This window comes from Mytilus californianus, unplaced genomic scaffold, assembly GCF_021869535.1.
Source record: "Mytilus californianus isolate M0D057914Y unplaced genomic scaffold, xbMytCali1.0.p SCAF_14, whole genome shotgun sequence".
Lineage (NCBI taxonomy): Eukaryota > Metazoa > Mollusca > Bivalvia > Mytilida > Mytilidae > Mytilus > Mytilus californianus.
Genome location: NW_026262626.1, coordinates 8,475,439 through 8,491,641, shown reverse-complemented (window position 1 = coordinate 8,491,641; position 16,203 = coordinate 8,475,439). Strand labels below are relative to the sequence as shown.

General features: G+C 32.8%; 1 protein-coding gene across 3 annotated transcripts in view; it reads left to right on the top strand.

Annotated features, from left to right (window-relative positions):
- Positions 1–16,203, top strand: part of LOC127724143 (uncharacterized) — a 311,392-nt gene that overhangs the window by 37,972 nt on the left and 257,217 nt on the right. For 2 of the 3 annotated variants that reach the window (XM_052231016.1, XM_052231015.1), the window contains exon 1: positions 4,164–4,190. The exons of the other annotated variant lie outside the window; for it this stretch is intronic. The gene's annotated coding sequence lies outside the window, so the exon portion shown is untranslated. Of the gene's footprint in view, positions 1–4,163; positions 4,191–16,203 lie in introns of those variants that run through there. 3 annotated transcript variants of the gene reach the window in all.

Below are 16,203 nucleotides of genomic sequence, written 5' to 3'. Positions count from 1 at the left end.
TGTATCGGCCCTGTCAAAAACAACATACAAGAAAGTAGTACATATTTCAAACAAAATAGTTCCTACGCATATAGCTAAAACTTTGTCAATAAGTAATATATTTGGTTTATTTTGGTATCAAATGAAACCTTAATAACTTGTAATCACTAAAGGACCATTGTTGAAAGTCTCTTTTGAATAAAAAAAAAAAAAAGAAATTATAAAGCAGGGCATATTTGCCCTGTTGCTGAGATTTTGCTCAGTACCTGTTTTTGTACTTCCAAATTTCCGGGAACCAGTGCGCACATAAAGTTATGTTGATTTTTTATAGGAGAAGTAAGGGTAAAGTATAATTGACAAACAATTACCGTCTCATTATTTGAAATTAGGGCAATAATTATTAGTTTTACCCTATTGGATAAAAGGACCGGGGCACTTTCCCACCCGGGCATTTTCATGAATAAAAGGGCCTGGGACAAGCTTTCAATTCCACTAGGTGTGGGTAAAAACTTTGCCGTAGGGAACTGTACACAAAGACTGAAAAATGTGCCCATACCCATTATTGATAGGTAACTTAGACTTTGGGTGGCCAGTGAAGTCTTCAGGTGCACTTTCCCACCCAGGTATTCAAATGAGTTGAAGATATGGATATTAGCTTTCAATCTAACCACCTGGAGTCAAGATATTTGCCATGGGAAACGGGAGGATAGCGATTCCTGCCACCACCCCTGTGCCGAAAAATGAGAAATTTGATATGTTGTTGTGAGCTTCCAGTGCACTTTCCCACCCGGGCATTTTCATGTATAAAAGGGCCTGGAACAAGTTTTCAATTCAACTAGGTGTGGGTAAAAACTTTGCCGTAGGGAACTGTACTCAAAGACTGAAAAATGTGGCCATACCCATTATTGATAGATAACTTAGACTTTTGGTGGCCTGTGAAGTCTTCAGGTGCACTTTACCACCCAGGTATTCATAGGAGTTGAAGATATGGATATTAGCTTTCAATCTAACCACCTTGAGTCAAGAACTTTGCCGTAGGGAAGTGGGAGTAAAGCGACAGCTGCAACCACCCGTAATGGACAAAAATTCGAAATTGGTTATGTGGTTGCCAGCTTCCGGTGCACTTTGCCATCCGGGCATTTTCATGAATAAAAGGGCCCGGGACAAGCTTTCAATCCCACTAGATGTGGGTAAAAACTTTGCCGTAGGGAACTGTATAGAAAGACTGAAAAATGAGCCCCTACCCATTACTGATAGGTACCTTAGACTTTGTATGGCCAGTGAAGTCTTCAGGTGCACTTTCCCACCCTGGTATTCATACCAGTTGAAGATATGGGTTATAGCTTTCAATCTTACCACCTGTTGTCAAGAACTTCACCGTAGGGAAGTGGGAGTTAAGCGACAGCTGCCACCACCCGTAATGGACAAACATTCGAAATTTGTTTATTTTGTTGTGAGCTTCCGGTGCACTTTCCCACCCGGGCATTTTCATGAATAAAAGGGCCTAGGACAAGCTTTCAATCCCACTATAATTATTTTCCATTTGACTGTTGACTCTAATGATCCTTTTCCGGGAAAAAAAGTGTGTATCTTCTCAAATCTAATCCTTCTTCCAGCACCACATGTTGTACATAGTTCTCTGGTTTTCATGCTCTGGATCTGAATTTACTTCATACTCTAATTCAGATTTTAAATCTGAATTAAAATCATTGAAAAATTTAGTTTTTCCATATTACCTCTTGTTCCACTTTTCTTTCTTATAGCCATTCCACTTTTAACCTCGTCCTGTTTTGTTTCATTACTAACTCCATTTTTGTTAAATGGTGTTTGTTATTTTAAATGTTGATGGCATGTTTTTGTTGTTAGTACTTTACAATATATTTGTTTTAGTTTAAAATAAAAAGATTTCTTGGTATGCGCAATTCACTTCACATATTGCTCCATCTTAGAATCTTCCGTTAAATTTTGATTATGAACCCTATTGTTATGGAAAAATGTTCTTCTTTCTTTCTTTCGAAACCTTGATCCTTAGTTTGAAACCAGTGTCTAAGAAAAGTATTCCTGTTAGACTTTTTAGTCAATTTTAAACCGTCACTTCTCCTGTATGACCCTTTCAAGTATGTCCCCTTGTAAAACACTGCTAACCAAGTACATACAAATACGTGCAATGTTTCCACCTTTCGGTCTTTAACTGACAGAATACTGCTTATTCCAAACCTACTCTACACATCTTCTACATTTAAGATTTTATTAAAAACACTCCAGTGAGGATATCCTTCCATTTTATTGCTTCAAAATTATTTTTCTTTGGCTTTTTCTTCAAATACGTTTACGGATTGACTAAAAAATTTATCGTCCTACTCCTCAAACATAGTTATTTTTCATTTATTGTCATAGCTGTTTAGGAATTATGGGTCAAAAAGGATCTAACAAAAACTCTTTTCTGTCAGGTTCACAGACAATAACTTGGGTATAAGTGTAGGGATCTCAATTAAATTTACGCACAAGGTTCCATACAACAAAACAACCCACACCTAGTGGAATTGAAAGCTTGTCCCAGGCCCTTTTATTCATGAAAATGCCCGGGTAGGAAAGTGCACCGGAATCTCACAACAACATACCAAATTTCTCATTTTTCAGCACAGGGGTGATGGCAGGAATTGCTATCCTCCCGTTTCCCTACGGCAAAGTTCTTGACCCCAGGTGGTTAGATTGAAAGGTAATATCCATATCTTCAACTCATATGAATACCTGGGTGGGAAAATGCACCTGAAGACTTCACCGGCCACTCCAAAGTCTAAGTTACCTATCAATAATGGGTATGGGCACATTTTTCAGTCTTTGTGTACAGTTCCCTACGGCAAAGTTTTTACCCACACCTAGTGGAATTGAAAGCTTGTCCCAGGCCCTTTTATTCATGAAAATGCCCGGGTGGGAAAGTGCACCGGTCCTTTTATCCAATAGGGTAAAACGAATAATTATTGCCCTAATTTCAAAGAATGTGATGGTAATTGTTTGTCAATTAAACTTTACCCTTACTCCTCTTAAAAAAATTCAACATACCTTTATGTGCGCACTGGTTCCCGGAAATTTGGAAGTACAAAAATAGGTACTGAGCAAAATCTCAGCAACAGGGCAAATATGCCCTGCTTTATAATTTTTTTTTTTATTATTCAAAAGAGACTTTCAACAATGGTCCTTTAGTGATTACAAGTGATTTAGGTTTCATTTGATACCAAAATAAACCAAATATATTACTTATTGACAAAGTTTTAGCTATATGCGTAGGAACTATTTTGTTTGAAATAAGTACTACTTTCTTGTTTGTTGTGCTTGACCGGGCCGATACAGTAATTCTTTACCTAAAGGGTTTAAGGAAATACACGATATTTGAGGATGCCGAGAGTATAGAAAGCTGTTATATGATTTTATCTACCGCATATAGCGTCTTTCTTGTTCAGTTTAACTTTTTATTTATCTCACCGTAAATTGACATCTATACTAATGTAAGATTATTTTTATATGTTCTACAATTCTCAATACACCTCTGAATCTTGAGGCTTGGTTTAGCCGTTATGTTCTAAGATGGCTATTTATTAATTCATCTATACTATATGTAGTTAGTGTTACTCGTTAAAAATCTTAGTTTTAAGTATCGCAAACAAATAACATAGATACTTTTATTTTTTTTAGCTTGTTTTGTTTTTGCTTTTTTTTGTTTTTGTTTTTGTTTTTGTTTTTGTTTTTGTTTTTGTTTTTTTTTTTTCTTTCCTTTTCGGCAAGAAACGAAGATCTCGATTTCATATAAGTGTACAATGCCATGTAATATAAAATCTTCAAATACTGAACTACTGATTTAAAGCATAAGCCTTGTGCAACCACGCTACTCACGTTAATTGTTAGAAAGATTGAATTCCAAAGTAAAATTTATACAAAATTAATTACTTTATCCTTTCTAAAAAGTATATGTATTTATTCTTCCGTCCCTTATTTATTGCAAATGTAGACATATGTGGTCCATTAAACATTTAAAAGCGATATATTACGTATTTCTTATCAGAAGAACGTTGTAGCATAATGTCAATTTGTAATTTTCAGACATATCTCTGAAAGGTTCTCTAACGTGTTGATTCTCATTGTTAACTTTAGTGGTCGATAGAATTAGTCGCTAGCTTGATTGGTCGCTGGAATAGGTCGCTAGCTTGAGTCTGGTTAGTTTTTTCATAATTTTATATTGATTTGGGGTATGTTCTACATATCTTTTATAAATATGTTATGGAAATCTTATATTAATGGCCAATTGTGGTTTTTGAATCAATCAGGGACTATATATTTGCATTAAAATATTGTACACAAGTAAAGGTCATTCTTTGTACATATTTTATTACATATATGTTACTAGCCATGCCATAACCAGACTTATGGAGGTAGAACGTCATTGTGAGAAAAACGTGGTTAAATTTATGTGACTAGCCACTTCCTGACAAAAAAGGGTGCATTGTCTAAAATTTGCTTTTTGTTTATTTCTCTAGAATATTCGAAACAAAACTCTCTGTCATGTTATTATGACATATTTGTTGTAATAGCAATGAAACGAGTCATTTCGAATACCGGTATGAAAATGACTTTTATTTATTGGAGGCACTAATTCATAAAATACAAAATCATTGTATTTATTGGCGCTTAGTAATGTTCAATGGCGTATTTGAATAAAATTCAAAGAATTGAATTTACTACAATACAAACAATTCTTAGCTCTTTTATAGAACATGTTTTTTAAACTTGTTGAGATGAAGTTAGTTTAAAATTTGTCAAAGTAAGCCATAAGAAATCCTTTTTTTAAATTGTCTTTTAATTAAGATTTATCATGCATGTCTCTATACATAGTATGCGACGATTAACAGTTTATAAGTAGGTGTTCTCATATATGATTTGATACGGTGCATTTATTATGGATATATTTCAGACTCCATTTACGAAAGAAAATCTATAGGGCAGAGAATTTTGATTTTTTTGTAGCTCTATTTTAGAACATGTAATTTAAACTTGTTGAAATGAAGTTAGTTTAAAATTTGTCAAAGTAAGCTTTAAGAATTCCTTTCTTTAAATTTGTCTTTTAATTTAGATTTATTATGCATGTCTCTATACATAGTATGCGACGCGTAACAGTTTATAAGCAGGTTTTCTCTTATATGCATTTGATACGGTGCATTCATTATGGATAAATTTCAGACTCCATTAATTCCATTTATGAAAGAAAATCTATGGAGCAGAGAAATTTTTTTTTTGTATCAATTTAAAATGTAGATTCAAATATTTTTCACTTCAAACGATAACGTAAAACTTCTTGAAAACTTATATATGATGTATAGTTCGGCGTCCGCAAAAAAAAAAGCCAAGGTAAAGTGTTTATCTCTACTTCACAAATACGTATTCCATTGAATCTCGATATTTATCATGTTTATAATTTTTTCTAACAATGACGTTCTTCCTCCATAAGCCTCGAAATGTCATGGCGGGTCACAATTTTTATAATGAATAAAGGTACCAAATATTAGTTAATATTATATAAAAATAGGTATATTGTTTGAGACAAACATAGCACATCACTACCAAAAAAATTTAACTTTAATCTTGGAATTTCCAACTTTAATCTTGGAATTATCAACTTTAATCTTGGAATTATCAACATTAAAGTTGGAATTTCCAAGATTAAAATTGATAATTCCAAGATTAAAATTGATAGTTCCAAGATTAAAGCTGGAAATTCCAAGATTAAAGTTGATAATTCAAAGATTAAAGTCGACAATTTGAAAAAAATAAATGAAAAGGAAGGCCCTAATACGCTTCCGTAGGTTTTAAAAAAGTAAAATTTATATATTTCCAAAATTATCTACAGATTGATATTTAAAATTCATTGATTCTGTAAGAGAAATTGTAATTTTGGACATTATTAAAGGAAAATTCTAAAAAGTACTAAAACAAGAGTCAACCAATCGTATATGCTAAAATGCGTTGTTAACACTGTCACTTAAAATAACCAAATAGAGATATGTTTATATTTTAATGGACAGAGAGCTGGTAAGTTTACAAAAATGTGATTTTAAGATTTTTAAAAATGCATTTTTACTGGATTATCTCCCTTTGTATCATAGAAATTCAATATTTATGGCATCATAAATTGTAACTGAACTATGGTCATCGTTACTTTGACTTATTTTGTTAAATGTTATAGTGCTTTTGAAAAAGAAACACTTACATTTTCAAAATTATCTACAGAATACCTTTCTTAAATTTATTGATTTATTGAGAGAAAATGTAAATTTAGGCATTTTTAGATTAGAATTTTAGAATGTACTACAATGAGACCCCAGCAAGTTTACTAGCTAAGTATTCCAATTGATAAAACATAGGCAGTTATCTTTATATTTTTAATGGACCATAGGCTAGATAATTTTAAAAATACGTACTTTTTATGATTTTCTGAAAATATTTTTTTTACTGGATTATCTCCCTGGGAATAATCCACAAACTGTTTCTCATAAATTCAAGTACTGATGAGTTAATAAAGCTTTAATACTTTATTTTTCAATAAATTATCGTTCTTTATCTCGTTGTTTTCTGCATTCATAAGTTACAGGGTGTTGAAATTGGTCATTTTCATAGAAAAATACTGCCTCCAACTGGGGAAACTGGTTCCCGGTACATTACAGCATCTCCTAACTGAAAGGCATGGGAACCAGCTGAAATATTTGTTTTATGGACTTCTTTCATAATGTTGTTTAAGCACACAAAGTTTCAATTAAATCTGATGACCTCCTTGTGGACTGTTTTGCATGGTTTTATGGTAGACTGGGTGTTAAGAGAATTCAATTCATTCACCTTATTTCAGAAAATGAAAAGAAAAATAAATCTGTACTCCTGTCCTTTGGCCTAAATTTTTTTTAAAGTACGATGAAAATCTTCCGTCTTTATTTGATAAACCAACATTCTTTATGAAGAACTATTTATAGCAGGCTTGTCTCATTTGTAGTTCATCTGTTTAAAATCTTTACAACTCTTGCAACAATAGAAGATGGCTTTACAAAATAGTGTGATGAGGTAAACTTAACTAACAGTTGTAAATCAGATGTTGATTCTCAAAAAATGCCAAAAGATTTACTACAAAATCTTCAAACACGACTGTCACAATAACAAGTCTGTAATAATACTAAAACCTTTGATTTTTGTACAACATACGCTACTAGATTTCATGTTTAATTGGAAAATCAACTATATTATCGTATTAAACAGTGGACATCGTCTTGATAAAGGTCATGAAAATTCCACAAATAATACAAGAATGAATAGACCGAAGACGACATCATTGAAACGTAGGATATTTGTATCGACAACATTTTGTCCGTTTGGTGATTTCTTTTTGTTTTTTATATAAAACATTTCGTACAAAACCTTCTTAGAGATAAATAGAAACAGTTATGGACTTAGACTTACAATTAACTTTCATAAAAAGGGCGAAGACCTGGTGCTTAAATGCCCATATTTCAGTGAAAATATGCCTCTCATATATCTCAGCGAAATAAACATTAAGTTTTGCTTCATATTTAGGTCTTCAAATCGACACTACATACGTTCGTTTCCACAATCACGAATAGGCTGACCGAAACTATGAGTCTGTGTATCAGATCATGAGAAATGTATTTTCGAGGTTTTAGATCTAAAGATACAAAAAAGTCGTCTTATCTGTAAATTTTCAGATTGTGTCCGATTCCCTATTTTGACAAATAGACTGACTCCTTATTCGCAAGGCTGATGGTGCGTTCATAGACAGAGACTCAACCGTTCTAGCTCCTGTTGAGGTGCATGAGATTCTCTCAGTGTTTCTTAACTTGGTTTGCAAATTCAAAATAGATTGAGGAGTTTTTGAACATAGTTTAACAATTGTTGTCTCATTATTGTAAAAAAAAAATGTCATTGCAAATTTCTTTTGCTCATTAAAACTTAAATACCTAAATTAATTAGAACACACAAACCGATATAAACGCTGTCTTGATAATATGTTGATAATATAGTGTGCATGCCTAAAGTATGCTAAATCGATTTGTATATCCACAGCCATGTTAAACCACGTTGAGATTTCCTTGCGTTTTCGTTTAAAAATGCATTTAGAAGACAAAAAACTGGTCGGTTCGGAGTCCATCTAATATATAATGGGATTATTCTGTCTTCAAAGAAAGCATTGATTGTGATATATATATTTGTGTTAATTAACGCTTTAACAAACTTCCTTATACACATTTCATAATACACCCTAAAAGTACTCACATCGTGTATGTATTTGTCCTTTATCTTGGTAAAACTATATGACGTGATTATTTGTGTATATGACATTAAATAAGATAAGTGTGTACTAAATGCGTAATCATATACAAATCTATCGCACAAATGGTGGGAAAATATTAGTGATGTTACAAAATTGTATTTAGCTTCCTCTGAGGAAGGTCCATCTTTGTTGAAAGTACAGCTATATTTCAGGTAAAAGCGAACCTTAAATCATTTTATTTGTAACTTCAATTTTTACCTTTGAACCATGGTCAGACGTGCATTAATTTTTGGTCACTCTTTTATTCATTGATTGAAATCATTTGTGTTTAAAAATAGCTATCAGGGATGGTTTAATTTGGGGTTTGATGGTACAGACATTCAAGTAGAATATTTCGGTTTGGGTGAAGTATGCTTCGTCCGAGTCCAAAATGCGTTCAAAGGCAAGAATTCATCAAAATTATTGATGATAAGCCTCATTGTGTTTTTCTTCAAATTGGCGGCAATGATTTATCCGCTGAATTTTTGCTAATTACATGATCAAATGCTATCATGTTCGTCACGTGATTAAAGGTCAGTTGCTCCCGAGATACTCCGGGCGTTTGGAAGACAATTATAATAACAAAGTTATAGAAATAAACAAAGAGCTACGAAAACATGTATATCAACGTTTCGATATTAGCTACTGGCAGCACAGGGGTTTTTGGAAAAACACTCAATGAGGCGACAATTGGGGATGTTTTTGAGATGGAGACTACTGTTTTGCCGACATTAAATAGGCCAAGGGCAAAGAAATGAAGGAGTACTAGGACACAACCGCAACGAGCTGATTTGCCGGACAATATTACTATGAGTTCTTCGAACAATAATCTTCAAACCAGTCCATCCGCTAATGACATTGCTGAAGCATTATTTGCAAAGTTGCACAGTTCCGGCATTTAACTAGTAAAGGACAATAACGTGATGCCGACCAGCGAGATTTCAGTCATACTGAATCCTTCTTCACAAACTGGTCATGCAAGCACAACACAGTCTATGCAGATTCCGGTTATTACAAGTATACCACCGTTGACATCTATACAACATGACAACAGTGATGACCATGACTCATCATTAGCAATATTTCAGCCACCCTTATCATCGGATCCGGATTTAATAGCTGGTGAGCAGTTCCACTAAAGCTCTGCTAATGTAAACACCCCCTATGCATGTCATATGTTAAAACATTCTATACCAATAGATTTTCATGTTAGTTGTAAGCTAAAAGATGATGTTTGGGCAGACAACTATGTGAACTTTGCCTTTTTGCTGTCGTCTTACATTGATGAAGATTCCTCAACTTTGTTTGAAAATTTTAACATTACTATTTCAAATAGGAAAAACAAAAGGGAGCTCCAATTAATTCATCAGTGGATGAATGCTTTTGACATATTGATGTCCATTTATTTAGGAAAGTCTTTGAATTCTGCTTTGGCCTTGATAAAGTAAGGTTATACTATTCGTGGTTCATGTAAATCTTTGGGATTTCAAGTAGCTAAAACATATGATGAGAAATATAGAAAGGTTAGAAAAGTTCTAAATTTTAGATGGGATACCATAAATGACGAGTTATGGAGGTCTGTATCTCTGACTGAACGGTCAAACAGTGCCACGTCTCAGGAAAGGAGTTCCTTTATAAATACCCCTAAAAATACATTTCCAAGAAGGGTCCAACAACAATTTCAGTTCCCCATCGGCTATTGTTTGGCCTTCTGTAAGTCAGGGAAATGTACATAAAAAAAACTGTAATCTCAAACACCAGTGTGTCCATTGCAGCAATAAACATTGTACCCTCACTTGTACAGAGGGCCAAGTTAAACGAGCATCCTCTGTCAAACCTTCCTTCTCCGGTAAAAGTTCATGAATTGAATAAATATTTATCGGGTTACAATCAACAGTTGAAAGAGAAATTGATACATGGTTTTACACATGGGTTTTCAATAAATTCTTCTTTTTCAAGATCTGATTTAAATTTTCCTCGAAATCATAATAGCGCCAGAGAAAATCCAGTTGTAGTACAATCAAGAATTGAAAAAGAATTTAAGATCGGGCGTATTAAAGGTCCCTTCAAAAATGCACCTTTCCCTAATTTTGTTTGTTCTCCTTTAGGGTAAGTTCCAAAGAAAGAGCCGAATTCATTTAGATTAATTCATGATTTGTCCTACCCTAAAGGGCAAATTCAGTTAATTCAGGTATGTCTCCAGAATTTTCAGCTGTACAATACCAAAATATTGAGACATTTATAGAATTAGTCCAGTTGTATGGTTCACGGTGTCTAATTTCGCTTAATTCCGATTTCAGAAAAGGATCATAATTTATTAGGATTTCAGTGGGATAGTAAATATTATTATGACGCATCTCTACTAATGGGGGAATCCTCGTCCTGTCAGTTATTTGAAGCTTTTTCAACGGCACTTCAATGGATCTTAAATGAGGCATTTTCACATTCATGGGGTATCTCACTTGCTTGATGAATTTTTCTTTGTAGGAAAATCTGGTACTAATAATTGTCTGACAGCATTGCACACTTTTCTGAGCTTTGCTGAGAAAGTGGGGGTTCCCATAAAAATGAAAAAAAAACAGAACTCCCAACAACCTGTCTTGTAATATATGGAATTGAAATAGATTCCGTACAGATGGTTGATCGTTTACCTGAGGAAAAAAATCAACAAAATTTCACTATTACTCAATAAATACAAATGTAAACGTAGTGTAACTCTAAGAGAGTTACAGTCATTATTGGGTCTTTTGAATTTTGCCTGTGGGGTCATTGTTCCAGGTAGAGCTTTCTTACGCAGATAATTTGATTTAACTATAGGTCATTCATCTCCACATTATAGTTAAATTCTGAAGCAAGATTAGATCTTAAATTATGGGATTTATTTATTAAAGATTTTAATGATAAATCATGTTTTTTATATAGCGAATGGGTTTCCTCAGATGTTTTGAAACTTTATTCAGATGCTGCTGGGACACATGGTGAGTTTGCAGCTGTTTTTGGCAGTAAATGGTTTGCAGGTGAATGGCCACAGGAGACAAGAAATTTACCCATTATAATAAAACAGCTTTTCCCGATTGTTTTGGCAATTGATATTTGGGGTTCGTTTTTAGCCAATCATAAAATTTAGTTTTTAACCGATAAATAAAACATCTTCAAAAGAAAAGAATATTATGAAATTGGTCCGTAGATTGGTACTAGCTGCTTTAAAATACAATATTCATTTTTGAGCTAAGCATATTCCTGGAAAGACCAATGTAATTTGTGACCTGTTGTCTCGTTTTTATTTTCCGAAAGTTCATTTGATAGCTCTATGGCTAAATCCTTCTCCTGTGTACATTCCACCTCAATTTTTGAATCTGTAACTGATAAACTCATTACTGCATCCTTTTCTTCAAATACAGTTTCATCATATAACAGAATGTTAAATGTGTATCAAGAATTTTGTACAAAGTTTTTTTTTCCTGGTAGACAAGCATTATATAAGACTTGATAACTTCTGTATGTAAGTAAATAACCTTCTGTCCTCTTGAAAGTTATTATTTGTTTTTATTTTGTCGAACATTCTGGACTAACTAGTAGTGGTCAACATGGTTTGCTCTACAGTCTATTTTACATTTTAGTATATTTGGGTAGAAGTCAACATGGCTTGCTCTACATTTGTTTTTCTTTCAACATGTCCAATACATGGTGTTTTGTGAAATAAATTTATTTTGTTTGTTTTTTCTTTTTACATATTAGAATTTTTAGTGAACATTTTTACATGACTATTATTAACTATTTGTTTTCATTTTCACATGTATTTTCGTCTTTATGGACGGTAGAGTTCAACATGGCTTACACTGCATTTTAGTGGTCAGAAATGACTTATTTTCCTTAGCTTTATATACTGTCTTACCTAGTTATGGACAGGGAGTCCTCGGGTGGGGATCCCCTTTGGGGATTTGTGGCATTTTCTAAACCCCACCTTTGCTTTCTAATGTCATTGTCATTTATTTGCTACTATTGATATTGTTAATATGTCAATCTCAATTAATGATAAATTTTGAATAAATGACATTTTGCTCAACTTGAGTTTTATATTAACAGCAAACTTAGCTCGGCCTACCTATAGGTTTGTTGAACATCATCTTGAAGAACCTTGGCTGTCAAAAAAAATTTATTGGAAATAAAAACATTTTTGTCTGCAAGTTCAGAGATCACTGAGGATTAAGTAATATCTACTGTGTAGTAATTTTATCTGGGGACTAGCCACCTAGGGTCTAGGGCAGGAATTTACATCATAAGTGTAGAAGCTTTATCTACCGCCTGAGGTCAATGTATGCTATGGTAAAATAAGGAAGTGGATTAGCCAGTTATTGGGAGGGGCAATTACGATCAGATTATTGCATGAACTTGGACATGCAGTCATTCAGCTAATTTCTCTGAAAGAAGAAACATCGTTTATTTGAAACTTAGAAAATATTTTGTAACTTTTTGCAAAAACCCACCCATCTTCCACCCAATTTAATCAACATTTTTAATCATTATTTTTATTTTTTACTGTTATTATTTTATCATCTTGAGATACTGGATATGTGATGTTTCACAAGATTATCAGGGCTTTCCACTATTTTGTGGAAAAACCTATAATTGTATTTGTTCTGATTATTTTATTTCTTCTTCCGCCAAATTTCAAAACTTGTTTTGTGGTTTCGGAAGATGTCGCTTAGATTTTTTGCATATGATATCGAACAGTTATTGCACTTCTGTACCAAGTCAGGAATAAGACAGTTGTTATCCATTCGTTTGATGTGTTTGAACTTTTGATTTTGCAATTTGATTGGGGATTTTCCTTTTTGAATTTTCCTCGGAGTTCAGTATTTTTGTGATTTTACTTATTGAGACTGACCCTGTTTAGTCGAAGACTTTTTATTGTAAGAGTTATCTCCCCAAACACTGTTTTCTTTGTGGTGAGATCTCCTCCGTTATCGTAAAAGAAAGCGATAAATTTATTTTACTAAATTGCTCGTTATATCCTCAGGATGTTTTGTCAAATTCTAACCGAATCAATTCGTAGACTCCATATGACAGTTATTTCCCCTTTTGAATTTGACATAAGTGATATGTCAATGTATCACATGAATGGTAAATAATACAGATCTAAGGTATGTGTATTTGAGGTCCTGGGTTCATAAAAATAAATTTGAGGTCAAAGTCAAAGGTCAAGGTCATGTTCTAAATTTTGACTTTTCATTGTTCCGAGATCTCGTCTGACAATATTAGAGATATATTTAAAAGAACTAGTGCAAAATGTTTGCCTCATTGTGATGAAGATATGATGTATTTTGTCTGAAACAATCCAATGACATCTCATAGGAGTTATTGTCCCTGAAATGATTCAATTTAAGGTTAATTAATTATTTCTCCTACTTGGTACATGATAAAGCCATAGGGTCTTTTGCAAACTGTTGGTTGACATATGACCTTGAAAAATATCAACCGGAAGTGACCTTGAGTAAACCGGAAGTAGCCATTTTTGCACTTATTTTTATGCAAAAGTACCTAGAAACTATATGTTTTTTAAAATATGCATACATAAACCTATCATTTGAGACCGGAAGTGACATTCATTAAAACGGGAGTACCTAATATCTCCATTATTACAGGGAAAAGTATATAGAAACCATATATTTTTGGAATCAGTGTAAATAAAGCTATCATGTGAGACCGGAAGTGACATTTTTAAAACCGGAAGTTGACAATTATCTCCCTTATTTCAGGCAAAAATATATAGAAACATTTATTTATTGAATCAGTATGAAGAAACCTATGCTTGGACGCCAATAGTGACTTTGAGTAAACCGGGAGTAGCTTCTCATCAATAATTTAGAAAATTGATGTGGAAAGACCTTCAATTGTTCTCTGAACAATTGGTTTTTAATTTTCATTGTATTTGTAGTAGTGTGTTACTATTTGTTACTGTAATGTATGATATACTGGTTGGGGCATTTTCTAAACCCCACCTTTGCTTTTTAAAATGCCGTTATATTTTAGAGTTAAACCCAAGTAAGAGTAATCCTTGACGACTTTTAATGTTTCACCAAACAATTTAAAATCATAATTCAGTCTGGATTTGCGTTTTGAAAAAGTGTCAAATTTTGTTTTCTGTGAGTTCACCGTTAGCTTCTATTGCGTACAGTAGTTCTCAAATTTTTCTAACATAGTTTGCAATTTTTCGGGACTCTCAGCTAACAATATTATGTCGTCAGCATATAACAATAGAAATAAATGTACATAACACTGAATTTTTTCTTCACACAAGTTTTTAATCATGTTAAGTCCTGAAACATCATTTTCAGTGAAAAAACTTTCTAAGTCATTCAAATTTCAGACTTGAATCAAAGCATACAAGCAAAAAACTGTGGTTGAGTAGCCCTTCCTAAATCCAGGTTGTGATTTTGATATAAGTTCGATGTAATCGGCAAATTTTGTTAATCTCGTATTCAGGACAGATGTGAACAGTTTGCCGAGGATTGATATTAGGGTAATGGCTCGATACGAGTCTGGATCAGTTGGATCTCCCTTTTTTTGTATATAGCTTGAATGGCACCTATAATCTGGAATATCCATTATCCAATATCAAATTAAAAAGTTTGGTAAATATCGAAATCATATAATCAGATGTGGATTTGATATATAAAATTCTCCCTCGCCTGCTCGTCCGAATTTAAAGTATTTCTTTACTAAATTCCTTCGTATAAATAAGACAAAACTCTAATATAGGTTTGGTTGCTCGCAGTAACTTGTTCTTTTCTTTTGCAAACAATGTTTAATAACATGATAATCTGATATAATTTAGTAATAATCTTCAAATTGACATTTGCATACAACAAAATTATCCAACACATCATTATATGTAAATAAACTTAAACTCTATATGTTCCATATTTATAAATATGACACTAAACGGCAAACTGTACGTTGTAGTTACTGTGAGCACCTTCGATGAACTGACAGCTCAACAATTTCTTTATATAATATAACGAAACCCCACCCTTTAAACCGCCAAAGGATTTCACGTGCATATGTAACCAATATATCTAAATCCAAAAATAACAAGAACCCGTTTTACAACTTCTCTAACCAGTTTGAATTATTGGTTAGACAATACTTGGTCATGTTTTTTTAACATTTAAAGCCCGAGGCGTAGCCGAGGGTTTTAAATGTTCATAAAACATGACCAAGTATTGTCTGACCAATTTGGAACATATTCACACCTTCAATTGACATTAAAAAATCATCCTTTCTAATTGTAATAATCAGACCTTAATATGCGTTTACTTTAATTATTAACATTGTTAATAAAAGGGATGTAAATAATATTTAATGGTCGTTTCAACAGGTGCAATGTAATAGCACTGAGATAGTTTTTATGACAAATAGGATGAATTGTTCAAAAATGGAAATTTTTCTGCTTTAGGTAAAATTTAAAACCTTTATATCTCAATTTCCTTTATTTAGAAAAGCATGTTATGTTATAAAAAAATCACCTTTTCGAAAATTGTATATTTGTTTAATAATGATAAAAATAAGTAATTAAATAAGACTACCATCCTTCCAACATCAAACACGTCTTTTTTTGTTGACGAATGTATTGGTTTTTTTTTCACAAATTGCCTTTGCCTTATAGATCAACACTCATTGTTTCTTACAAAACATTGACTTTAAGGTCTCGTACAAAATTTAGATAAAATATTATTTAACCTACACCTTTAACCCCTTTTCATTTTTGTGTGTGTTCTATATATTACCATTATATAACGTTTGCAATATTTAAAACTCAATTTAAAATGTTTTACTATTCTATTATCTTGTTTAAATTT